Below are 27,349 nucleotides of genomic sequence, written 5' to 3'. Positions count from 1 at the left end.
ATTTTGTTCTTTTTCTCAGAACCTATCTCTAACCCGAATTTGAATATCGAAAATGTCGATATTAAAATTCCACTTGTGGCGCGTGGCCCGCTGCCAGCTTATGGTACCGAAAATACTGCTTCCGATAGCGTCCGATGGAAATAGATAAACAAGTAAACAAAATAAGCTTCGCCGTACCCCGACAGGGAGCAACGAAAATGGGGATCCCAAAGAGAGCTGGCCCGTTAATTGTGAAAGAAACGTTGGTGGTCAAAATTGTTTGAATTGTGAAAATTGTCAAAATTGTCGATATTGTCAAAATTGTCAAAATTGTCAAAATTGTCAAAATTGTCAAAATTGTCAAAATTGTCAAAATTGTCAAAATTGTCAAAATTGTCAAAATTGTCAAAATTGTCAAAATTGTCAAAATTGTCAAAATTGTCAAAATTGCCAAAATTGTCAAAATTGTCAAAATTGTCAAAATTGTCAAAATTGTCAAAATTGTCAAAATTGTCAAAATTGTCAAAATTGTCAAAATTGTCAAAATTGTCCAAATTGTCAAAATTGTCAAAATTGTCAAAATTATCAAAATTGTCAAAATTGTCAAAATTGTCAAAATTGTCAAAATTGTCAAAATTGTCAAAATTGTCAAAATTGTCAAAATTGTCAAAATTGTCAAAATTGTCAAAATTGTCAAAATTGTCAAAATTGTCAAAATTGTCAAAATTGTCAAAATTGTCAAAATTGTCAAAATTGTCAAAATTGTCAAAATTGTCAAAATTGTCAAAATTGTCAAAATTGTCAAAATTGTCAAAATTGTCAAAATTGTCAAAATTGTCAAAATTGTCAAAATTGTCAAAATTGTCAAAATTGTCAAAATTGTCAAAATTGTCAAAATTGTCAAAATTGTCAAAATTGTCAAAATTGTCAAAATTGTCAAAATTGTCAAAATTGTCAAAATTCTCAAAATTCTCAAAATTCTCAAAATTGTCAAAATTGTCAAAATCGTCAAAACTGTCAAAATTGTCAAAATTGTCAAAATTGTCAAAATTGTCAAAATTGTCAAGATTGTCAAGATTGTCAAAATTGTCAAAATTGTCAAAATTGTCAAAATTGTCAAAATTGTCAAAATTGTCAAAATTGTCAAAATTGTCAAAATTGTCAAAATTGTCAAAATTGTCAAAATTGTCAAAATTGTCAAAATTGTCAAAATTGTCAAAATTGTCAAAATTGTCAAAATTGTCAAAATTGTCAAAATTGTCAAAATTGTCAAAATTGTCAAAATTGTCAAAATTGTCAAAATTGTCAAAATTGTCAAAATTGTCAAAATTGTCGAAATTGTCAAAAGTGTCAAAATTGTCAAAATTGTCAAAGTGTGAAAATTGTCAAAATTGTCAAAATTGTCAAAATTGTCAAAATTGTCAAAATTGTCAAAATTGTCAAAATTGTCAAAATTGTCAAAATTGTCAAAATTGTCAAAATTTTCAAAATTTTCAAAATTGTCAAAATTGTCAAAATTGTCAAAATTGTCAAAATTGTCAAAATTGTCAAAATTGTCAAAATTGTCAAAATTGTCAAAATTGTCAAAATTGTCAAAATTGTCAAAATTGTCAAAATTGTCAAAATTGTCAAAATTGTCAAAATTGTCAAAATTGTCAAAATTGTCAAAATTGTCAAAATTGTCAAAATTGTCAAAATTGTCAAAATTGTCAAAATTGTCAAAATTGTCAAAATTGTCAAAATTGTCAAAATTGTCAAAATTGTCAAAATTGTCAAAATTGTCGAAATTGTCAAAATTGTCAAAATTGTCAAAATTGTCAAAATTGTCAAAATTGTCAAAATTGTCAAAATTGTCAAAATTGTCAAAATTGTCAAAATTGTCAAAATTGTCAAAATTGTCAAAATTGTCAAAATTGTCAAAATTGTCAAAATTGTCAAAATTGTCAAAATTGTCAAAATTGTCAAAATTGTCAAAATTGTCAAAACTGTCAAAATTGTCAAAATTGTCAAAATTGTCAAAATTGTCAAAATTGTCAAAATTGTCAAAATTGTCAAAATTGTCAAAATTGTCAAAATTGTCAAAATTGTCAAAATTGTCAAAATTGTCAAATTTGTCAAAATTGTCAAAATTTTCAAAATTGTCAAAATTGTCAAAATTGTCAAAATTGTCAAAATTGTCAAAATTGTCTAAATTGTCAAAATTGTCAAAATTGTCAAAATTGTCAAAATTTTCAAAATTGTCAAAATTGTCAAAATTGTCAAAGTTGTCGAAATTCTCAAAACTGTTAAAATTGCCAAAACTGTTAAAAGTTTCAAACTGTTAAAAATTGTCAAAAAGTTTTCTTAATAAATTTCACCAAATGGTCTGGAAAGGATTGTTTTTTATGACAAATTTTCTTGACCATCCCTGATATGGCCTCTGTAAGGGCATTGCCAGATTCAACGCGAGAGGAAAATAAATTGATATTAAATTTATTCCTGGTTCCAATTCGCTCCGCGTGTGGCTTGCCTCGTCCGTCATTTCCCGGTGTGCCAAATTCCATTTCCTCTCACTTAGTGGTGTTTCTAGAAAGAAAAGATGCACCCTGGTAGATCGGAATTGTTTTGCATCCATTCCTTCCCATCGGCACGTTGGGCCGCTTGCTTCACGAATTTCATAAGAAAAAGGGCAACTTCTTTTTTTTTTCAATTTTATGAGCTTTTCAGACTCGAAGCTTGGAAAAGGATGCTGCTGTCTCTCTGTGTGATCTTCTGAGAAATGTTAAGAGGCATAGGGGTGTTGTGGCTGGATATGTCACATTCCGCGGGCGACAGAAAAAAAACATGGCTCTAATGTCAGTCTCACACACACAGGCACAAACACAAACAACAGGCAGCTGAGCGAACTCCTTCCTGCGAATTCTTATGCGCTGGAGTATTTGAAGGATTTTCATCTACCCGTTCCGTGCTTTGCGGTTTTCTCGTTTCCATGCTTTTTTTTCTTTCTGGCTGTGTGGTGCCATGTGGATAGCTCCTAATTTATGTTTGGTGTACTTAATGGCTTATGTGATTTTTATTACCTCGCATATTTTCCGCCGTTTCGGGTTTGTAAAGCTGCGTGGCTTTCCCCCTTCTCTAAGTGAGATGTCGACTTCAGACATCGAAAAAGCGTGAAAGTTTTCGGCTAGATTTCCACTGTGTATGTAAATCATATCTCATCAGCAAAGAAGGTTGGGTTTGTCCTGGTTTAGTAAATGGATATGAACCGGCTACTGTCGACATCAGGTTGACACCTGCCGGCCGTCGAGGGTTCAAGGTTTGCAGAGTGTTCTTCTGTCCACCCACGTGCCAAGACGACAGTGAATGAACCCAACCCGGTGCAGGTCGTGAATGGAAGGACCACACGGTGAAAGAAGGTGATATTTGAAACCCTTTTTGCCCACTTAAATAAAACCAAGCTGTTGGGTTGAAAAAATGGTAAAAAATAATATTAACAATAATCGTGGTAAAGATTTATTGTCATCCGACTTTTTGGGTGACCGAACTTTGAGAAACTTGCAAAGGGATAATTTTAAAATTTTGGGAAAACACAAGGTTTAAATCTAACAACACTTATGTTAACAGAACATCCTAACTCTATCTTGTGCAAGATTACAATTTTAGAGCTACATTTTATAAGTGTTAATAAGTTACACAACCCAAGTTTCCCAAGAAATACTCCTTGGAAAAATTTATAAAACTTTATCAAATGTAAAAAATCTCCTTTTCACCAATTGTAAAACAAATTAAATTATCAAACCAACAAATTTCCAAAAATATGTGCTAAGAGCCAAAATTCAGCCTTTACTCCAATCATGAGTTCTCCTTATTTTGACGCCTTTGGCATAAGATGTGCAACCGCATTGCGTATGCCTGAAAGAAACAATATAAAAACGATTTCATGTCCCTCCCTAACCCATCACAAGATAAAGGAGGATCAGAACAATGAATGAATGAATTGATCCGTTCGGTCAATGCTGTGCGTGCGTATATGAGGCGAAAACTACAGATAATAAAACATTCCTATGATTCAAACCAACGGCAAACAACCACGGCCAAGCTGCCCGCCTGTGCGTGTGTATGTAAGTAGGCAATAAAGGGTGATACGGTCAAAATGTGGTCAAGATCATCTTGACGAATTTCTTTCAATTTTGCATTTAAAAAACCTGAACACACCTCATTTTGAAGGTTTGTGTGTGTGTGTAGAATGTTGCTCCTATTTTGATTTTGGAATTCACTCTTCAGTTGTCAAAATGATGTCCAGGGAAGAAGAGCAGCGTATCAAAATTTTGCTCGAGCATCGCGAAAATCTGAGCTACTCGCACGCAAAGCTGGCAAAATCGCTAAAAGCTGCCAAATCAACCGTTACAAAGGTAATTGAGGTGTTTGGGGAACGTTTGTCCACAGCCAGGAAGTCTGGATCGGGGGGAATCGAAAACCGGAAGCCGCTGAGACGACAAAGAGAGTTGCCGGTAGTTTCAAGTGAAACCCTAACCTCTCTCTTCGAGATGCCGCAAATAAGCTGGGTGTATCGACTACAACCGTGCATCGAGCCAAAAAACGAGCCGGACTATCGACTTACAAGAAGGTTTTGACTCCAAATCGCGATGATAAACAAAATACGACGGCCAAAGCGCGATCCCGGAGGCTGTACACGACGATGCTGACGAAGTTTGACTGCGTGGTAATAGACGACGAAACCTACGTCAAGGCCGACTACAAGCAGCTTCCGGGACAGAAGTTTTATACGGCAAAAGGAAGGGGAAAGGTAGCAGATATTTTCAAGCACACGAAACTGTCAAAGTTTGCTAAGAAATATCTGGTTTGGCAAGCCATCTGTACCTGTGGCTTGAAAAGCAGCATTTTCATAGCTTCCGGGACTGCCAATCTAGAAATTTACGTGAAAGAGTGTTTGAATAAACGTCTGCTGCCTTTTTCTGAAGAAACACGGTTGTTCCGTACTGTTTTGCCGGATTTGGCATCTTGCCATTACGGTAAAAAGGCCATGGACTGGTACGCTGCCAACAACGTGCTCGTGGTTCCCAAGGACAAGAACCCTCCCAACACGCCAGAGCTCCGCCAAATTGAGAAATACTGGGCTATTGTCAAGCGGAACCTCAAGAAGACCAAAAAAACTGCTAAGGACGAGCAGTTCAAGGCAAACTGGCTTTCTGCGGCGAAAAAGGTGGACAAGGTGGCTTTTCAAAATCTGATGGCAGGGGTTAAGCGTAAGGCCCGGCAATTCGGATTTGGAAAAGCGGAAGCCTAACTGAATATTTTTCCTGAATTTAATACTAATGAAACTTGATAAAGAAATTTAATTTGATTTTTTAAATAAACGATTTCACCGATTTACACGCGTTTTCCCTTGACCAAATTTTGACCGTATCACCCTTTAGGAAAGCAAAAAACAGTTTCTCGTTTCCAATCCCCTTTCCCATTAGCAGACGATACTGACAAACTTACGGCCAAACACCAGAACTTGTTCGTTTTTTTTGTGACGGGCTGTTGCGGAAACACTTTGACAATTAACCCTCATTCACCATCTGGATCAGGTGGTATACTGGTTAAGCTGTAAGATGGGCAAGATGAAGGTAGAAAAAAGATGTGAGTTCAATTTTCACTGACGTCATTTTTTTTTATTTTCTTGATTCTCTGTTGAATTATCCTAAAGAATGTGCGTGGCTGTAAGCTTAAGGGTCGCACGCAACCATCTGCGCCATCAGATAATGCCATAATAATAATAGCCATAATGAGCTTGCAACCCTGCTATAGTACATCCTTTAAGACTGCTTGGTTTTGCTCGATTGGAATGACACTGACAGAAAATCAAAAATTCCAATCATGACATTTCGTCTCTTTGTTTACTATGGGCTCGTTAGTCGGGCCGATTGAATGTGTGGCTACGCACATGGCTGGCTAAACGAGCGCGTGATATGAAAGTATCCAAGTAATCGGGAATGCCATGAGTATCTTGGCAACCACCACCGTTCTTGTGCAGGTGACCGTCGAGGTAAAGACGTGTGCTTGCTGTTGTGGCGTGTTGGGCGATTCCTTGGTCCTGGATTTACATACGCCTTCAGGCAGAAATGAAAAAAAAAAATTGGAATCGTGAAAATATTTGATGCAATTTCAAATCGTGAAGTGAACTTTAGTGAAATTGGTACACTTATGTAAGCGGTTTTATTGACCGGGATTTTTCTGCATACTTTTTTGTGACTATGTTTGAAGTGGTTAAGTAGATCATTGTGATATTGATTAAAATATTTCACAATAACCGGGACACGGAAAAAGGCCGTAATTTTGAAAAAGCTGTTTAGACCGAACTGGAATCGGAAATTGATTTTTTTTTATAATTCTTTATTTGAAACGGCTCATACCTTTGTAGTGAGTATAGATAACTAGTAAAGAACTATGAAATTTATGATGCATTGAACAAGCCTAATAACAGCTTGATGAATCCAGATGGATCAAATTTTATCTGACGAGTTTGTGAAAGTAGTTAAGCGTGTAATTGAGAAAAAACTGTCATTCATTTAACGAATTTTCCGAGAAAGGTTGTGCGTCGGAAGAGTTGTGATAAAAATAAGTTTATAACTCGGGAACTTGATTCCAAGCACGACAACCTTCAAATTTTAAGGAGCCACTTTGAGTTTAAAGAAAAAGATGATAGAAAGGGAAATATAGAATTAAAGGAAAAAAAATATTTTTGAGAACGCAAATTTTGTAATTGAATGCTATTAATTGAGGTATTGTTTGGTGCGACTTGAGTTGACTACGACGTCGGAAGCGGATCGGGACACCGTTGGAAAAATAAAGTAATAAGAGAGAATCGGGAGACCGCTGGAGAAATTAAATAAATGAGAGCGGATCGGAAGACCACTGGAAAGCAGTGATGTCAACCTTCCAGATTTCGTCTGGATCTTCCAGACTTTTTGGACTTTCTTCAGACAATTTTTTAAGTTTCCAGACATTTACAGACTTTTGAGTTTGGACATGATTTTACAAAACAGTCGAAATTCTTAAGCTTTGTGGTAAAATGGCAGGAAATTATTATTAGTAATGGAAAAGGGTGGAATGCTACGAAGATGAATAAAAACAGAGAATAAAGCATAGAAATTGGTAGTGCCGTATTACCACAATGGTCTTAGGTAGTGATAGTTCATAAAATGTGTGATTATATTATCAAGTAATGAGAATTTGCAGTATTACGATAAGGCGACCAAAAACAAAGATCATTACATCGAAACTTCGCGATCCACCAGGGCTGGAAAACAGAAAAAAGCACTTAAATGTAAAATTGATCTGATTAAATCAACGACCAGTGAGCAGGTATCAAATTTTGTTTAATTAGAATGATCATTATTAAAGCTTTTTATAAGTCTTTGAGAGAGTTTTGCATTGTACAGGTTTACAAGTTTCACTAAATTGAGCATGACTCATCGATAAAACAATAGTTAAATATGTTGATTTTGATTGGTTCCGGCACAAGTTTTTATCATAAACCTGCCTGACCTAAGCAATCCAGACTTTTCCAGACATTTTTTCAAAATTTTCCAGACTTTTCTCAAAAACAATTGGCATCTCTGCCAGTGATGTTAACCTTAAAGATTTTGTCTGGATCTTCCAGACTTTTTGGAATTCTGCTAGACATTTTTTCAGGATTCCAAACTTCCAAACGTTTGCCATTTCTTCCGGACAATTCCAGACTTTTGGGTGAGGACATGAATTATTCTAAGAAACTATGAAAATTCAAAATAGCCATGGTATAATATGGCAGGAAATGATTGGAATTTATGAATTATGAACTCAGAAGTGGTTGGAAGCTATTAATAATATGGCAAATGCTTCGAAGATGTATGTTAAATGGAGAGTCAAACAGGGTATGTAACTGATAGTGACAGAACTATTAGGGGCTATCTGGAACATTGAGTTCTGGCGAACAAAAAAAAAAAAAAGGTCACCACCTTCAAAAGTAAGCTACCCAGACATTTCCAGACATTTATTCAAAATTTTCCAGACTTTTTCGAAAAACAGTTGGCAACCCAACCCGTAGCACATATGAAGACAGACGTGAGGAATATACAGTGAGCGAAATAAGAATAGTACCACTTGTGTTTTTCAACAAAAACCAGATAATTCCTAAAAATTTACTGTGTTAAAGTGAATTATAATGCTTATACGAATTATTTGAATAGATAACTGCATTTTAAGGAGTTCTCTAGAATTCCAAAGGTTTTAAAAATCCCCTTTTAAAAGGGGATGCTTTTCTAAAACTAAGGAATTTGGTATTTGAGCTGTAATTCTTTATCAAACTACTAACTTTCTTTATTTAAATGACATGAAATGATTAAACAAACTTTCTAGGTTTATTTTGAATCAGGAAAAACGGTTAGAATTAGATTTTTTTCAATAAACCATATTTTTCCAGCTTCAAGTCGTAGATGGCAGCACTATCTTGCAGTTAAAAACCAAATTCAGTCTCAACATTGATTTTCCAGGTTTATTAAGGCCAATATACATCATTTCGAGGTAGTTTTCCAACACAGTTTTGTTGGAGTTCACGCTGTAGAAAGCTTTTCCAGATTAGCAAAAAATCACCATCACAAGAATTCACCACCGCCAAAATTCCTGCTCGTCTCAACTTCCGATTCAATTGCAAATCATACCAATAATACTGCTAGCCTCTGGTCAATCAAACTCAATCGAAAAGTACAACTTTATTCTGATTATCGGTCCAAGAAATTCAATTTTAGTGACCTTTATGCAATTCTAATTTTTTGATTTAGTGATCTTAGAATTTCTAAGGCGTTCACACGGTACCAAGTACTTATTTCTTGACCAAAATTATCCAACACACCTGAATTAATCCCGGATATTCGAAAATGGGCATCAATTCGGGTTAAGATAGTGCTGCCATCTATTACTTTAAACTAGAGAAATATTGTTAGACTATTTAAAAGCATTAGACGGAAAATTAAAAAAAAAGTCAAAAGTGACCTTTTTTCATTCACCTAGCAAAAAGGTAAATTTTACCTTTTTTCAATTCACCTAGCAAAAAGGTAAATTTTACCTTTTTAGTAAATAATACCGTTTTCTCATTCACTGATTTTAAGGGTAAATGCTAGTTGGTTTGGTTGGTTTCTTCAATAAAAATAAAAATAAATAAAGCAAAATCCATTCAAAAATTTATATTTTTTTGAAATAAATACGGACTATTATATTTAATTTTGAAATGTATCACCGTGTTTAAAAAAATTATTTAGATAAGTCTATTTTTCGCCAGGCTCGTGGCAATTCGGCTTCGCGTTCTTCCGCGCCATAATGTCGACTAATCCAGTCAGGTTCGGCTTTTCCGGAATGATATCTGGAGGATGACGTGGAATACACCTCGAAGCTCTGTGGGCCAATCTGAAACAAAAACAAAGTATTATGACGTTCCGATTTTCTCATATTGGGCACGAAGTAAAACGTCCTACCTGAACGACAAAACAGCTTAATCTCAATAAACGGATTCGGCAAATTACTTTCTTTCGAGATGAATTGTACCGTTTTGTTTAGCTCAATCCAGGTCAACTTCACCTCGCTTCGAGGTAAGAATTAACTTTTTTTGGATTCACCTTTTTCTCGGTGAATTGTACCTTTTTCCATGATCATTTCTATTGAAGATAGAATGGAGTTTTGAGTTGTCTTAGATAGAAATAATCATAGAGAATACACCTTTATTATCGTGCTTTTGTTAATTTGTTCCAGTTTTGCCAGTTATTTGTTCGACAAGCTATAGATACTTTTTATGGTTAATTTTCAATTTTTTTCCGATATTTAAAATTTTTGTCAAAATTTCTGATCAAAAATCTTTTTTTTTTTAATTGATGAAGTTAATATTGATTTTCGAAAGAATCTCAACACATCTTAGCACAGAAATGTAAAGTTTAAAGTTCGTAGGAAAAATTATAAGTAAAAACTTGAAAATTTTGCTCGTGTCTTTTGTTTGCAAAACTTTAAAAAAAAGTTGGTCTAGACCCCCCCATTGATTAATTATTTTTACTGAATAGTGCGTTGGATAGGGGAGAGTCTCCTCTATAATGGGGAAAATTTCAGAGATGATGAAATTTTTCTTATTAAAGGTCCAAAAAAAGACATCGTGAACACGTTGAAGTGAGACGTGAGACGTGAAAAATTGAAAAGTAAGCCATAACGCTTGAGAAGCGCGAAATTAAAGGTGCAAAAAGAGAGGTGAGATGAAAGTCATGAGAAGTGAGACATGAAGAGAGAAATGAGTCTTGAGAAGTAAGAAGTGATACGTGAGAAGTTAGACGTGAGAAGTTAGACGTGAGAAGTTAGACGTGAGAAGTAGGACGTGAGACGTAAGAAGTGTTATGTGAGAAGTGATACGTGAGAAGTGAGACGCTAAAAGTAAGACGAAAGAATTTAGACGTCCAAAAAGAGACGATAGACGTGAGAAGTTATGCGTAGCATGTATGTAGACAGACGTGAATAGTAAGACATGAGAAATGAAAAATGGGACTTAGGCTATGAGAGTTGAGACTAAAGAAGTGAGAAGTGCACTTTAGTTCGCAATATTTTAGGGGTTTCGTGACGGTCAGAATCAGTGAAAAATCTACAAATTTTGGGACAAATGTGGCATAAAACGGTTTGAAGTTGACACAAATTATACAGTTAAATCTCCTCCCACCATTAAAGCATCTATAGATGTCCATCAAGCGATGATGGCTAAGAAATTGTGTCAGGTGTTAAGTTGCCCTACTGGAGGTTGGCCCACATGTCAGACGATGTCTTCGGAAATATCGACAAGGCTCTTTATCGCCTGGAAGGCAGCAAAGTATCGCTAAGCGGCTTCAGAATCTTTGCTCTTCTTGTATTTCCTTACGAGACAACAACGACGGACGTTAGACGACATTGACAGCCTTCAGTGGCCAAGACGTTGGCAGAAGGTAAAATATAACAGTAAGGACATAAACCTGTCAATAATAAGAAAATGAAAGACCGGCGGAAGTACATTGGTTGTTGAAGTCCTTGGTGGATGCTGCTGCCGCCCATCGTCGCAATATCGACTCACTTTCAGAAGGAGTCATTTCCGTTAGGCAGCTCAACTCATGGTGGGCAGCAACAATAAAGGTTTTCGCTGGCCAAGTTGTCACACCCATTCCACCTCACTTCACAGGACCCAACAAGCCAGGATTAATTAATAATTTTCCCTTTTGTTTGCAGTGTGCTTATTCTTCGTTCACCTCAACAACAACCCTTTTCTTACCATAACGTAGCGCGCCCCAGCAATGTGATTTCCGGATCCGGTCCCCTGGTTGGGTTTGAGACTTAAAAGAAGCCCCAACAACGGCGCGGCGCTCTCGTCTGGGCATCTTGAAAAGTTTTCACTTCACTGTTTTGACAGCATTGGTGAAAGACCCTCGTTAGGACGGACAGACGGAAGAGACACAGCAAAAGAGCGACCGAGAGTGACTCCAGGGTCCAACCAAGAGGGATTAGCCATGCTAGGATGCACTTGAGGGGTTTACGCTCGCAAAAACTTGTTAGAAAAAATAAAGACGGACTGAGTGAAATACTTAACCGCAGGCAAGAAAAAAACCAAACGAAAACAAAAACAAAAAAAAGAGCTGGAAAATGGCTTAGGTTTAAGAAAAGTTTACTTTTTCTGTTGGAAAGGTCACGTTAAATAATCCTTCCATCATCATTTAAAGGAGACATTGTGCAAGTGTTGGACTAATTTAAACCAGAATGGAATTGTCGTTGAAGGTGCTTAACGAGAATCTCAACTTTAAATGTCACGAACTGAGTTAAGGTCTCAATCCAAGTTTGAATTCATAAACGTAGAGTTGAAATTTCAAAATATGATCAAACTAGCTGATCCCGTACGAGATCCGTTTCGTATTTTACTTTGATTATGCGAAGAGGAGTTTATGTTTAAATGGTAAAATTACCCAATTGGAATGCATTTTCACGACAGTACTGCATATAATAAAAACAGTACATACGAACGATCCATTTGCTTGTCTATCAAATTTAAATTCATAATCAGAAATTGATTGACCGTCCAAAAAAACAGTCGTGATCGAATTTTCATGTTATTTGGATGCACTTTGTTACTAAGTTAGTGCGAAATCATAAAAAAGCTAACGGCGTCTCATACAAAATCTAAAATCAGAAACAGATTATCCGTTCTGTTAAACTCCAGTGTATAAACTTCGTCTCGTTTGGATGAATAGTAACATCATAATTAAAAAAAAATTATTCAAAAGTTAATATGGACAACCCTTTTGCTGTCGTCTGAATCAGTTGGTATGTTTTGTATATCTCGCATATTTGAATTTTCGTCTCGACCCTTGCATAATAGAGCAATTATTGCAAAACCATCGAACAGTTTATCTGGACGACCCCTTTTTCTGTCGTCTAACACTAAGTTTAAGCTTGGGAATCGGTTTCTCGTCCTTTGAAACTCTTGTGTTTCAATTTTCGGTTCAATCCGAATCCATAATAACGTCAATGTCTAAAAAACATGGAACATTTCTTATGGACGACTCCCTTTTTCACCCTTTACAAAAAAATGATACTTGTAAATATAGATATTTCCGGAATCTACCTGTATCAAAATTATTACCTTAGTCATTCCGGGAGTTAGCTTCACGTTGCAATGTAAACGATTCAGAGCAGAAATCTTTAGATTAATATAACCTTAAAAACATTCGGATAACTACAGGTAAATCGCAGGTTTAAAATCGATCGTAGCAAGCCGAGCGCCGAAACAATACATTTGCGAAGACCGCATAAGGGCCAAATAAAACACACGAGAGCAAGGAATATTCAAAGAAGGTAATGCCAAGTGCCAAGGCTGCCCTGCTCTAGTATTGGTCTAATTAATAGCAGTAGCGTTAAAAATCCAAAACAAAATAAAAATCAGAAGCAGCAGCCTTAAAAATCTGTACATCTTAAGCCAATTCTGTATTTTTCCACCAGAAGGCCAAATCAAAACAAACAATCAGCAACAGCAGCCTTGAAAATCTGCACTTCCAAAGCCAATTCCATCTTTTTCTACCGAAAGGCCAGATCAAAGCAAAAACAATCAGCAAAAGCTGCTTGAAAATCTGCGCTTCAAAATCCATTCCGCCTTTTTCCACAGGGTTGCCAAATCAAAACAAACAAGCAGCAGCCTTAAAAATCTGCAGTTCCTAAGCCGATTCCGTCTTCTTTTTTACCGGATGGTCAAATCATAACAAACAATAAGCAGCAACAGTCCTGAAAATCTGTGCTTCTAGAGCCATTCCGTCTTTATCCACCGAAAGGCCAAACCAAAATAAACAATCAGCAGAGGCTGCCTGAAAATCATTTCGCCTTTTCAACCGGAAAAACAAATCATAACAAACATAACAGAACAATTTTACGAATTTTACATCCATGCAAATGTTCAAGTCAGTGCAGTATAAGCTCCTTACTACAATAAAATAATAAAAGCACACATTTTTATGCCAAACCACATTTTAGTTTGGCATTTTAGTAAACCGAGTTACCTACCTACCTACCTAAGAGTCCGGCGCCGATTGACCGACGCATAGGGCTGAGATAAAAGATCTCCACTGCTGGCGATCCGGAGCCAGCGTCTTCACTTGCTGCCAGCCAAGGTTCTCGTCAACTGTGCGGATTTCAGCGGCTAGACTTCGCCGCCACGAGCTTGGGCCTGCCTCTTCTTCGATGCCCATCTGGATTCCAATCAAGCGCCTCTCTGCAAATCTCGTTTTCAACTCTTCGCAGCGTGTGCCCAATCCATCTCCACTTACGTTCCCGAATCTCGATCTCTAGCGCCTTTTGATGACACCGGCGATGAAGTTCAACGTTTGAGATCCAGTTGCCAGGCCACCAAGCGCGGATGATGTTCCGCAGGCAGCGATTCACAAAAACTTGCAATTTTCGCGTCGTCACCGCATATGTGCACCAAGTTTCACACCCGTACAGCAATACGGATTTGACGTTTAAGTTGAAGATTCGGATCTTAGTTCGTAGAGAGATCTGACGTGAGCGCCAGATGTTTCGGAGACTCGCAAACGCAAATCGGGCTTTTCTGATCCGGGTTTCGATGTCCTTCTTGGTACCACCATCAGGCGTAATCTGGCTACCAAGATACTGGAAGCACTCCACTGCCACAACCTGTTGTCCAGCTACCACGAAATTGGAACGATTTTCTGTGTTGATTTCCATCGACTTGGTCTTTCCGACATTGATTTTGAGACCTGCTGCCTTGGAGCTTTCGGTGAGGTCGTCGAGTTTGCTCTGCATGTCTTGTTGTGTTTGGGCGAGCAAAACAATATCGTCTGCCAGGTCAAGGTCGTTTAGTTGCTCAATCGCTGAAGGATTCCACGGCAATCCTCGGTTTGGTCTACAGTCAATCGATCCAGTCAAAATCTCATCCATTACGATGAGAAAAAGTAGCGGTGATTAGATACATCCTTGTCTCACTCCAGCAGTTACCGGGATTGTATCGGACAAGACACCGTCGTGCAAGACCTTGCACGAAAATGCCTCGTATTGTGCTTCGATGAGATGGACTAGTTTCTCTGAAACCCCTCGTCGTCTAAGAGCAGCCCAGATGTTTTCGTGGTTCAGTCGGTCAAATGCTTTTTCGAAATCAACGAACACCAGCAGAAGAGAGTCCTGGAATTCGTTATTCGTAGCGTTGTGATGTGGTCCACACATGATCGTCCGGATCGGAATCCAGCTTGTTGCCGTCGGAGTGTAGCGTCGATTTTCTCCTGGATCCTGTTCAGGATCACTTTGCAGAGTACTTTGAGGGTTGTACAGATCAAAGTTATGCCACGCCAGTTACCGCACTCTGTCAGGTCTCCTTTCTTCCGGACCTTTACGAGGATACCCTGCATCCAGTCGGCCGGGAATGTTGCAGAATCCTAAATGTCAGCGAAAAGACGGTGTAACATTTGTGCTGTCAAGGCAGGGTCGGCTTTGAGCATTTCAGCAGGAATGCAATCGATTCCAGGCGCTTTGTTGGATTTCATGTCCTTGATTGCCGCTTCTATTTCAGCCAGCGAGGGCGCTTCCGAGTTTACGCCATTAATGCGACTTACTGTGGGCGCCTCGAGCTGCGGGTTCTGTTGGCCATTGCTATTTGTAACTCGGAAGAGTTGTTCAAAATGCTCAGTTCAACGCTTGAGCTGATCTGTTCGATCTGTCAGCAGCTGACGTGCTCGGTCTTTCAGCGGCATTCTTGCATTAGTCCTTGCACCACTAAGGCGGCGAGATATATCATATAATAATCGGATATCTCCAATGGCGGCGGCTCTTTCTCCCTCTTCGGCTAGGGAGTTTGTCCAGGCTCTCTTGTCTCGTCTACAAGCTCGTTTAACTGCATTTTCCAGCTCCGCATATCGTAAGCGGGCGGCTGCTTTGGCTGACCCGGTACATGCCTGCTCAATTCCGACTTTCGCCTTTCTCCGATCATCGATAATCCTCCAGGTTTCATCCGACATCCATTCACTTAGTCTTGCACAAACTTTACCGAGAGTACCATGGCTCGTCGTGATAAAGGCATTCTTGATTCCACACCACTGTTCTTCGACTGTTCCGTCTGTCGGCAGCTGCGATACCCAAGTGACCTTATGTGCTGGTCGATGGGGGAAGAGCGATCCTCCGATCACCATGTTGTTGTTGCCACAATATTCTACAAACAGCTCTCCGTTTTCGCTCATCTGTCCCAGGCCATGGCGCCCCATGATGCGCTCAAAGTCCTGATTATCGGAGCCAATCTTTGCGTTGAAGTCACCTAAGTGGATTTGAATGTCACCCTTCGGAATTCTCTCAACCACGCTGTTCAATTGACTGTAAACCGAGTTAGCAATCAATAATTGATGTCAAATGTTCTACGTTAGAATAATATATGGTAAACCAGTTGGATACTGGGGGAGGAAGACTGAAATTCGCTGTATCGTTTTCTGGCTCGTTTTTTTACTGTTCGGCAAAAAGCCAACAATTGTTGAAAAGATTTGTAATCGTAAACTTTAAACTATATAAAAAAAATTTTTCGATCAATGGGAACTACCCTAAATCTAAATCTGTTATTTAACCTTCCCATGCCGTTCGCAAAATATCTGTAAAAAAAATTTCGGGACTATTTGACCTGCAGTATGTTATCGCTCCCCTGGCCACAAATAATAACCGATTTTGATGATATTATATTCGTTGTTTAGGTAATTTTATCTAGTTTCTCAACGTTATGAAATTAAGTCAATATGTTTTAGGAAATTACCAGTAGTCCATTCCGAATGAAAAAAGTCAAAAAAAGAGCTCTTTTTGAAATGCTTATAACTTCTGAACGATTTATTGTTTTGAACTAACTTAGCGATTTTCGAAATTGTTAAGAATTTACCTTTCTACAGATGTACAAAAATGTGGGGGTCCAGTGGAAGGTTTGGCCGCTATTCCAGAACTTCCGGTAGAAAAAATTCTTACTTCAAAAAAGACACCCAATTTTGGCTTTGCATCGCTGTATCTCGCTTACCAATGGACCGATTCCCAAAATTCAAATTTTAGTTTTTTTTCGTCAACTCTATTGTTATTTTCATAGAACGAACTTAGTTTCTAAAAAAATTCAGTTTTTCAGTATATCTGAATGAAACTAACAACTTTTCTGACATTTTTCAACTCTCGCTTTGGTTGATGGGTTCTCGGGGTTTTGTCATGGTGATTTCTCGGAAATTTCCACTAAAACTGTCCACTTTTTATATACCAAGAGATTCATTAGAATCTGCCCTTTCGATTGGTATACTTTTTGTGAAGTTTTCCAAAAATTTGTAACAACGTTTTTCCAATATACTGAAACCTGTCAGATTTCAACCAGTCCAGCACACATTTTCAGACGGTTGGCGTACTATTTTAGCACCCCTTCGCGTAGTCTCAAGAGAAACGAAATCCTTTAGCTCTCCTGTCGCTCACCAAACTTACCTCCCAGCAGCAACAGGAGGAATCGTCGCGCCGCGTGGCTTGTAGATTGAATTTTGATTGATTTTGCTCATGCCGATACCTACGTAATGAATGTTTTATTGTAGGATCGTCATTGATTTGCTAATAAATATTTATCATAACCAATGAAGTGCTTCAATCTTTCTTTCAGTTGTATCACCTACTTATCTTATTCGAATATTTTTGAAAAGTATTATTTCTTTCACTAAATTCCGTCAAGCATTATATTTAAAATACAAGTGAAACTTGAAAATAAGGGAAGATGATATCTTCGATCTCCCGAGATTAAGCTCTGCCGCCAAAAATCTTTAAAGTACACTATTCATCCTCTTGAATCCATGATTTTTTTCCGGCCTTGATTAAAGCTTTATCTAAAGTATTAAAAATCCATATCATTATAAAATAGAATTAATTATGGGAAACTTATATTCAGAATTCAAATTTAGAACTCAGAATTCACAATTCAAAGTTCAGAATACATAATTCTTGGTGCAGAAGATAATATTCAGAACTGAAAATTCCGTATTAGATTTTACATTCATATGTTTCTGAATTCTGTATCAGAAATCAAAATGCAGAATTCAGCATTCCAAATTCCAGAATTCAGAATCTGAAATCTCTATCAAATCTCTATCAGTATCTTGAATATAGAATTTAGAATTGAAATTTTAAAGAGTTCGAGCACAGTTGTACCGGAGAAGTTTTTCCATGACTGTCTGCCAACTGTATCGTTGATATAAGTCGCGAATGAAACAAAGGTGTTAAAACGACTATAATTAAAATAGAAAAGAATGTTATAAAAATAATAAATTTCACAGTTGCAGAGGATTGTGCTTGAATAAAATGGATTAATGTATAATACCATCCATAAAATATAGGTACCTATGTAATAAAAAATATCAAAAAAGATTCAAACAATACCTACAAAAATAAAACATTTATTACGTTATCAGCATCAGCACAATTAATTACCTAAGCCATGCGGCGAGACGGCAGTTCCTCCTGCTGCTGGGTGGGGTGGTAGATTTGGTGAGCGACAAAAAGAGAGCTAAAGGATTTGTTTCTCCCGCGGCTACGTGAGGGGTGCGAGATTTGTACACCAACCTGCTGAAAATGTCGGCCAAACTGATTGAAATCTGACAGCTTTCAGTAAATTCGAAAAACGTTGTTACAAATTTTCGAAACACTACACAAAAAGTATGTCCATCGAAAGAGGAGACTCTAATGAATCTCTAGGTATATAAAAAGTGGCCAATTTGAGTTCAAATTTTAGAGAAATCACGCTAACAAAATCCCGTAAGCCTACCAACTCGAGGGGAAGTTTGAAAAATGGCAAAAAAGATGTGAGATTCATTACGATATACTGAAGAACTGAGATTTTTAAGGAACCAAGTATGTTCGATGAAAATAATAATAGAGTTGACGAAAAAAAACTAAAATTTGAATTTTGAGAATCGGTCCATTGGTACGCGAGATACAGCGATGCAAAGCCAAAATTGGGTGTCTTTTTTGAAGTAAGAATTTTTTCTACCGGAAGTTCTGGAATAGCGGCCAAACCTTCCACTGGACCCCCACATTTTTGTACATCTGTAGAAAGGTAAATTCTTAAAAATTTCGAAAATCGCTAAGTTAGTTCAAAACAATAAATCGTTCAGAAGTTATAAGCATTTCAAAAAGAGCTCTTTTTTTGGACTTTTTTCATTCGGAATGGACTACCGGTAATTTCCTAAAACATATTGATTTAATTTCATAACGTTGAGAAACTAGATAAAATTACCTAAACAACGAATATAATATCATCAAAATCGGTTATTATTTGTGGCCAGGGGAACGAGCGCAAGTGCTCGGGTCAATATGACCCGAACGGCATATTATCGGTTTTTATCACGGGGCCATTTCCGGTGGTCACCGGAAGTTATCTGGTACTACAAATTGTGTATTCTGCGGCTCTGCATAATTGTTCCAAATTTCAGATTTTTCCGATTTTTTTGTCACGAGTTATGTTGAATTGAATGTACGCTTCGGGTCATATTGACCCGAGCGGCGCGGGAAGGTTAAGCTATTTTTAGGACAACCATGAATCAAACAATTTTTATTTATCAGCTTCAAAAACTTCAACGAAATTTGAGCAACTCATTACGCCTGATCTGCAGAATTCGCCAGAGCAAAACAAAACCTAATTAAATCATTGATTCATGCAAAACAAGTGCTTTTCAACATCAAAAAAGTTTTATTGAAATTCACTAAACATGAAAGTAAGATTTGAACCTTCGCACTGGTCGGTAGATTGATGAGAGAAATTTGAGGTTTAAAAGATTTTTTTCTTTTTTTATTCAGTCTTCCTCCCCCAGGGTGGAACTATTTGACAATAAATCGGTAATCTAGATTGGATCCAAGGTGTGTATAGATAGGAGGTGTTACTGAATATCAAATTCCCGATTCAGCCATTATGGCTATTTAGGCTATGCAACTGCGGAACTCATGGAATTTGTTTACCAACAAACCACAGAAAAGCTGTGCAAATAATCTTATGTTTGTAAACAAACTCATTGAGAGCTCCGCTCACTCTTTGCCTACTTACTGTTGAAGTCAGAGAACCTCGTGTTTCAAAAAACCTTGATTGGATCTAAATATCTCGGTTCAGCGAGAAAACGGAATCCAAAAGATCGAAACATCGAATCGAAAATAAACCGATCTAATCGATTTTTAGATCCGAAAAATCGATAGTTGTGAGAAGTGTGTGAAAGTTTAGAAATCGTTTTGTCCCTCGAAGATGACATACATAAATCAATTGTGGAACGCCGAATAGGGAGACGAATATGAAGAAATCGGCTCTGATTTCAAGGAATATTTCAATAAGGTAGTACCGAGAAGAATTTTGGATTTTTTTTTGTGACGTCACAAAAACGGTAGTGTCGAAATTTCATATGAAATTGGCTGAAATTTCAAATAAGAACACGTTTTAGAACAGAAATGAATTCCAATTTCATTTTGATTGTGTTGTAAAGCTTCTATTTCATGCGGTTATGAAATTTTTTGCTCCCTTAAAGATTGCATTATGTTTTTGTTCTTATTGTATTGATGAATGCAATGCCATCTTGAAGCTAAAACGTGCAAAAATGCAAAAAAAATCCGCTTTAAAAAGATCTAGCTGGCAGCTGTTGAGTGTTCAACTGATTGTCATGATTGTATCCAACCTGGGGGAGGAAGACTGAATAAAAAAAGAAAAAAATCTTTCAAACCTCAAATTTCTCTCATCAATCTACCGACCAGTGCGAAGGTTCAAATCTTACTTTCATGTTTAGTGAATTTCAATAAAACTTTTTTGATGTTGAAAAGCACTTGTTTTGCATGAATCAATGATTTAATTAGGTTTTGTTTTGCTCTGGCGAATTCTGCAGATCAGGCGTAATGAGTTGCTCAAATTTCGTTGAAGTTTTTGAAGCTGATAAATAAAAATTGTTTGATTCATGGTTGTCCTAAAAATAGCTTAACCTTCCCGCGCCGCTCGGGTCAATATGACCCGAAGCGTACATTCAATTCAACATAACTCGTGACAAAAAAATCGGAAAAATCTGAAATTTGGAACAATTATGCAGAGCCGCAGAATACACAATTTGTAGTACCAGATAACTTCCGGTGACCACCGGAAATGGCCCCGTGATAAAAACCGATAATATGCCGTTCGGGTCATATTGACCCGAGCACTTGCGCTCGTTCCCCTGGCCACAAATAATAACCGATTTTGATGATATTATATTCGTTGTTTAGGTAATTTTATCTAGTTTCTCAACGTTATGAAATTAAATCAATATGTTTTAGGAAATTACCGGTAGTCCATTCCGAATGAAAAAAGTCCAAAAAAAGAGCTCTTTTTGAAATGCTTATAACTTCTGAACGATTTATTGTTTTGAACTAACTTAGCGATTTTCGAAATTTTTAAGAATTTACCTTTCTACAGATGTACAAATATGTGGGGGTCCAGTGGAAGGTTTGGCCGCTATTCCAGAACTTCCGGTAGAAAAAATTCTTACTTCAAAAAAGACACCCAATTTTGGCTTTGCATCGCTGTATCTCGCGTACCAATGGACCGATTCTCAAAATTCAAATTTTAGTTTTTTTTCGTCAACTCTATTATTATTTTCATCGAACATACTTGGTTCCTTAAAAATCTCAGTTCTTCAGTATATCGTAATGAATCTCACATCTTTTTTGCCATTTTTCAAACTTCCCCTCGAGTTGGTAGGCTTACGGGATTTTGTTAGCGTGATTTCTCTAAAATTTGAACTCAAATTGGCCACTTTTTATATACCTAGAGATTCATTAGAGTCTCCTCTTTCGATGGACATACTTTTTGTGTAGTGTTTCGAAAATTTGTAACAACGTTTTTCGAATTTACTGAAAGCTGTCAGATTTCAATCAGTTTGGCCGACATTTTCAGCAGGTTGGTGTACAAATCTCGCACCCCTCACGTAGCCGCGGGAGAAACAAATCCTTTAGCTCTCTTTTTGTCGCTCACCAAATCTACCACCCCACCCAGCAGCAGGAGGAACTGCCGTCTCGCCGCATGGCTTAGGTAATTAATTGTGCTGATGCTGATAACGTAATAAATGTTTTATTTTTGTAGGTATTGTTTGAATCTTTTTTGATATTTTTTATTACATAGGTACCTATATTTTATGGATGGTATTATACATTAATCCATTTTATTCAAGCACAATCCTCTGCAACTGTGAAATTTATTATTTTTATAACATTCTTTTCTATTTTAATTATAGTCGTTTTAACACCTTTGTTTCATTCGCGACTTATATCAACGATACAGTTGGCAGACAGTCATGGAAAAACTTCTCCGGTACAACTGTGCTCGAACTCTTTAAAATTTCAATTCTAAATTCTACATTCAAGATACTGATAGAGATTTGATAGAGATTTCAGATTCTGAATTCTGGAATTTGGAATGCTGAATTCTGCATTTTGATTTCTGATACAGAATTCAGAAACATATGAATGTAAAATCTAATACGGAATTTTCAGTTCTGAATATTATCTTCTGCACCAAGAATTATGTATTCTGAACTTTGCATTGTGAATTCTGAGTTCTAAATTTGAATTCTGAATATAAGTTTCCCATAATTAATTCTATTTTATAATGATATGGATTTTTAATACTTTAGATAAAGCTTTAATCAAGGCCGGAAAAAAATCATGGATTCAAGAGGATGAATAGTGTACTTTAAAGATTTTTGGCGGCAGAGCTTAATCTCGGGAGATCGAAGATATCATCTTCCCTTATTTTCAAGTTTCACTTGTATTTTAAATATAATGCTTGACGGAATTTAGTGAAAGAAATAATACTTTTCAAAAATATTCGAATAAGATAAGTAGGTGATACAACTGAAAGAAAGATTGAAGCACTTCATTGGTTATGATAAATATTTATTAGCAAATCAATGACGATCCTACAATAAAACATTCATTACGTAGGTATCGGCATGAGCAAAATCAATCAAAATTCAATCTACAAGCCACGCGGCACGACGATTCCTCCTGTTGCTGCTGGGAGGTAAGTTTGGTGAGCGACAGGAGAGCTAAAGGATTTCGTTTCTCTTGAGACTACGCGAAGGGGTGCTAAAATAGTACGCCAACCGTCTGAAAATGTGTGCTGGACTGGTTGAAATCTGACAGGTTTCAGTATATTGGAAAAACGTTGTTACAAATTTTTGGAAAACTTCACAAAAAGTATACCAATCGAAAGGGCAGATTCTAATGAATCTCTTGGTATATAAAAAGTGGACAGTTTTAGTGGAAATTTCCGAGAAATCACCATGACAAAACCCCGAGAACCCATCAACCAAAGCGAGAGTTGAAAAATGTCAGAAAAGTTGTTAGTTTCATTCAGATATACTGAAAAACTGAATTTTTTTAGAAACTAAGTTCGTTCTATGAAAATAACAATAGAGTTGACGAAAAAAAACTAAAATTTGAATTTTGGGAATCGGTCCATTGGTAAGCGAGATACAGCGATGCAAAGCCAAAATTGGGTGTCTTTTTTGAAGTAAGAATTTTTTCTACCGGAAGTTCTGGAATAGCGGCCAAACCTTCCACTGGACCCCCACATTTTTGTACATCTGTAGAAAGGTAAATTCTTAACAATTTCGAAAATCGCTAAGTTAGTTCAAAACAATAAATCGTTCAGAAGTTATAAGCATTTCAAAAAGAGCTCTTTTTTTTTGACTTTTTTCATTCGGAATGGACTACCGGTAATTTCCTAAAACATATTGACTTAATTTCATAACGTTGAGAAACTAGATAAAATTACCTAAACAACGAATATAATATCATCAAAATCGGTTATTATTTGTGGCCAGGGGAGCGATAACATACTGCAGGTCAAATAGTCCCGAAATTTTTTTTACAGATATTTTGCGAACGGCATGGGAAGGTTAAATAACAGATTTAGATTTAGGGTAGTTCCCATTGATCGAAAAATTTTTTTTATATAGTTTAAAGTTTACGATTACAAATCTTTTCAACAATTGTTGGCTTTTTGCCGAACAGTAAAAAAACGAGCCAGAAAACGATACAGCGAATTTCAGTCTTCCTCCCCCAGGTTCCACCTATTGGCGATTTGCAGCAAAACTTTTTGGCATGCAGTGCCAACTAGCTTTCACTTTCGGAACTAACAAAAGGGTGATGATAGCTGCTTTTTAACACGGTGATGAATATGAAATTGTTTTAAAAATTACGTTTTTGCAGAAAGTGTTTAATTTCAGACAATAACAATTACTGAGTTGGGTAAGAAAATCATCTTTCTACTGGTTTCAATGATTTTCGCAAAAGCGAATACATTTTTTCTGGTTTTTTTCTGATAAAAACTTATTTAAAAAAATTTAATCACCGATTCCAAAGCTGGAAGAAAACTAAAATTTAAGGGAATGTATCAAAAATCTGGTAGGCATATTCTTAAACCGAAATTTGCTTCCAAGATATGTAATTAAAAATTTGAAGATAGTAGTTTCAAAGTTTTATTCATTAAACTTCTTATCGGCGTCAATTCTCTCAGTTGAACAACTATTCGTTTATTTCTGGGGAAAGAGAATTGTTCATGCTTTCCTTCAAATAATAAATTTTCTTTAAAACTGCTGTTCGAATGCTTGATGAAGAGGCAGATAATTTTTGTTCCCGAAACTATTTGTTCTTGTAAAATGGCTAAATATATAAATATTCGGACTCAAATTCTTTGGATATTCAATCAATGTTTATTTCAAATATCAATCAGAAATGAAGTTTTTTTAACATGCATTTTTTGTCTATTTGAATAACTTCCGTCACTTGAAAAGCCATCAGTTGAGCACCTTCGTTCGAACCAAACCTTCCCTTTTTTTTTATCTGATTTTGCTCATATCGCACTGGGGTTCTTCTGATCCTCAAAGAGTGGTAACATTGATATGCTTCAGTTGCTGGAGTTGGAATACTAGGTGATTTGTGGAATCACTGACGGAATTTCTCAACTAAGTACATTTGTATCCTACAAAAAGATTGATTCCTGGTTCTGAATCTGGGTTCCACTACAAGATGTTCTGGAGTAGCTGGATAAACACCTTGGCCCTCCAGATTAAAAAGAGAGAGCATTTGGATGGATTTGACTTCGAATAGGTCTTCCGCGCTGTTGCATGTTAGCAAAACACAGCTTTTTTCACAAAACTAAAAATTAATATACATTGGGCCATAAACGGGTTTTAAAAACATAGAAGATTGTGAAGTTCCCTTTTTCTTACCATATTCGATAACAAAACCTTGAATAATATTACAAATAACACTGAAATTTTAAAATTTTCCGTTTCGTTTTGGAAAAGTTGTACGCACAATGACATTTTCACCCACAATATCATCATTTTGATCGCAGCGCCTTCTGAGTGTCGTTTCGAGCTGCAAATCGCCAATTGAACATCTAGTCAAAGCTTGCCAGATTATTGCCTAAATATTTAATACAATATTTGGAAATGGTCCGGTCTGGTCCGGTTGCGCGAATTTCCTTGAGCTTTTCCAATGTTTCATTTTTGCGCCCAAGAAACGAAATTTTAAGCCTTAAGTATGATTCAAAATACTTACTGATGGGATTCGATACAAAAAGGGGCCCCGGATTTTGGATTGTGAATTTTAATGCCCGGAATTTGCCAGATTTTCAGATAAAATAGTCAGGCATTGAGGAAAATTCTGACAACCTTAATCAATTCGATAATGGAGTTTGATTGGCTTTTGTGGAGTTTTTGTACGCATGATACATCGTAAACAGCTAAATTAAACGTGAATAGTAATAAGTAGCTCTCCCTTGTTAAAGATCGATCTTTTAGAGATCGATCCTCCAGCTCCGATTTCTTAGCTGGATCGATCCTACGACCGTTTTACTGAATCGATCTTGGAGATTGATCTTTTTCTGAAGATCGAACAATCCATCTCAAAACAAGCGCTTCCCATAACAAAACCCGTCCTCCACACGAGAAATAAAGTTCAAACACTTCCGTTCTGCAGCCACCGCTGTGCACCGGTTTTTAACTCTTTTTTATGAAATAACACTTATTCCCCTCTGAATTTTCGAAACTTCCGATGGACACTTCTGCACTTCCTTCCAGCTCTCACTTTATGCCACTTCTAGTTGATTCCCGACTGTTTCACGTAGGTAGAAGGTACTGAAATCAAAACATTTATAAAACTCTCGTGGGAGGAAAGAAAAATGCGAGCGATTAGCAAAAGTCATCGCCTACTCCTCCCGGATGTGCAAATAGTAATAAACGTTACGTTAAAAATGTCAGTCTTAAACTTTCAAGATAATAGATAATTTTAGCGAAACATGAGGAGAAACGTATATCTCGCATGCAGGGTTTCCAACATTTTTCAAGAAATCAAGAACTGGCGAAATAAAAATCAGGCTACAGCAAAGCAACGGAAATTTCGCTCCAAGTAATGACCTTTTTTTGGTCGTCACTCCACATTTTCACTTCAGCAATGTTATCTAATGGAGTTCCTTACTATTCATTTTTCATCACATTCGCAAAAATCATGCAAAATCAGGCATATTTAAAAAAAAAACAGGGAAATCCAATGGCTTATCAGGTTGTCTGGTTGAGCCTCGAAAAATCAGACAAATCCTGAAAAAAAATCAGGCTTATTGGCATCTCTGCTCGCATGTGTTCCTCCTATAATAGATCTCTCTTGTTTCTCTATCACCACTAGGGTTGTCAACATTTCTTTTATTTCAAAATTTTGGAACGTGTAAATAAAAATCAGGATACATCAGATTAACGGAAATCTCGGTCAAAGTGAGGACCATTTTTACCTCCTTCAGTGATATCTTATGCAGTCCAATACCACCTATTTCCATCACATTCACAAAAATCAGACATAATCAGGCTTATTTCAAAAAATTAGACAAAAACTATGGCTCATCAAGTTGTCTGGCTGAGCCTCGAAAAATAAGGCAAATCCTGAAAAATCAGGCACATTGGCATCCCTGCAAATATGTTGCAAACTATTCCAATGGATGCAAGACAGACATTTGAAATTATTTTCACTAAGGCGGGAAGCAAGGATTGAACATTGAGATCCATATCAATTCGGCTCCGAATCCGGTTGATTCCTTGCTACGAAGTTGAATTTGATGAGATGAAAACGTTTTTCAAAAAAGGCAGCTATATACCACTGAAGCAATGCAGGAATCTATCGAATATTGAATTGAAGCGAGACGAAATGAGAAGGGCGAGATCTCGAAGAATAAAACGAATCTTCTCTTGAACTTTTCGATTGGTTGCAGGTTGCTCTATTTCGAATGATCTTAGCCCAGGTAAGCTCAGAATTTGAAGCTAACAGAAGCATTAAAAATGTATCTTTTATAAACATGATTTTTGATGAATTGCCTGGTGCGTTCAGTTAGGAAAATTGCATGTCAAGATTTGGGCGAAAAAATAGTTTAAATTTTCGTCAATCCTCAAAAAAGATTGTTCGTTGTATTGCAAAGGGTAAAATGTAATATTTTTTACCAAATTTTTCTGTAACCGTCGGTTTGATTTAGAAATCATTCCCAAAAACGACATCGTGGACACCGTTATCAAATTGAAAAATGGAATTGTGTTCCAGAAATAACTCTCGACCTTCTAAGATTTGTTACAACTATGTTTTCAGTGAACCTGGAATTCTGGGCTGATCTCTAACTTAAGCGTATAATTAAATGTCTCCAATAATTATCCTAATTGATGAACCCAACACAAAGTTTCGTCGAAGACAAATTAGCGACGTACAACTTCGTTCCGCCAATGATGTCAAACGAGCTTGACTTCTACTAGCAAACAAA

General features: G+C 36.7%; 1 protein-coding gene across 2 annotated transcripts in view; it reads left to right on the top strand.

The window, feature by feature from the left end:
- The window catches only part of LOC129739856 (lateral signaling target protein 2 homolog), a 224,989-nt gene that overhangs the window by 90,767 nt on the left and 106,873 nt on the right, over positions 1-27,349 (top strand). The gene's annotated exons all lie outside the window — the stretch shown is intronic.

The sequence above is a fragment of the Uranotaenia lowii genome, chromosome 1, assembly GCF_029784155.1.
Source record: "Uranotaenia lowii strain MFRU-FL chromosome 1, ASM2978415v1, whole genome shotgun sequence".
Taxonomy (NCBI): domain Eukaryota; kingdom Metazoa; phylum Arthropoda; class Insecta; order Diptera; family Culicidae; genus Uranotaenia; species Uranotaenia lowii.
This window is presented reverse-complemented; position numbering and strand designations above follow the sequence as displayed.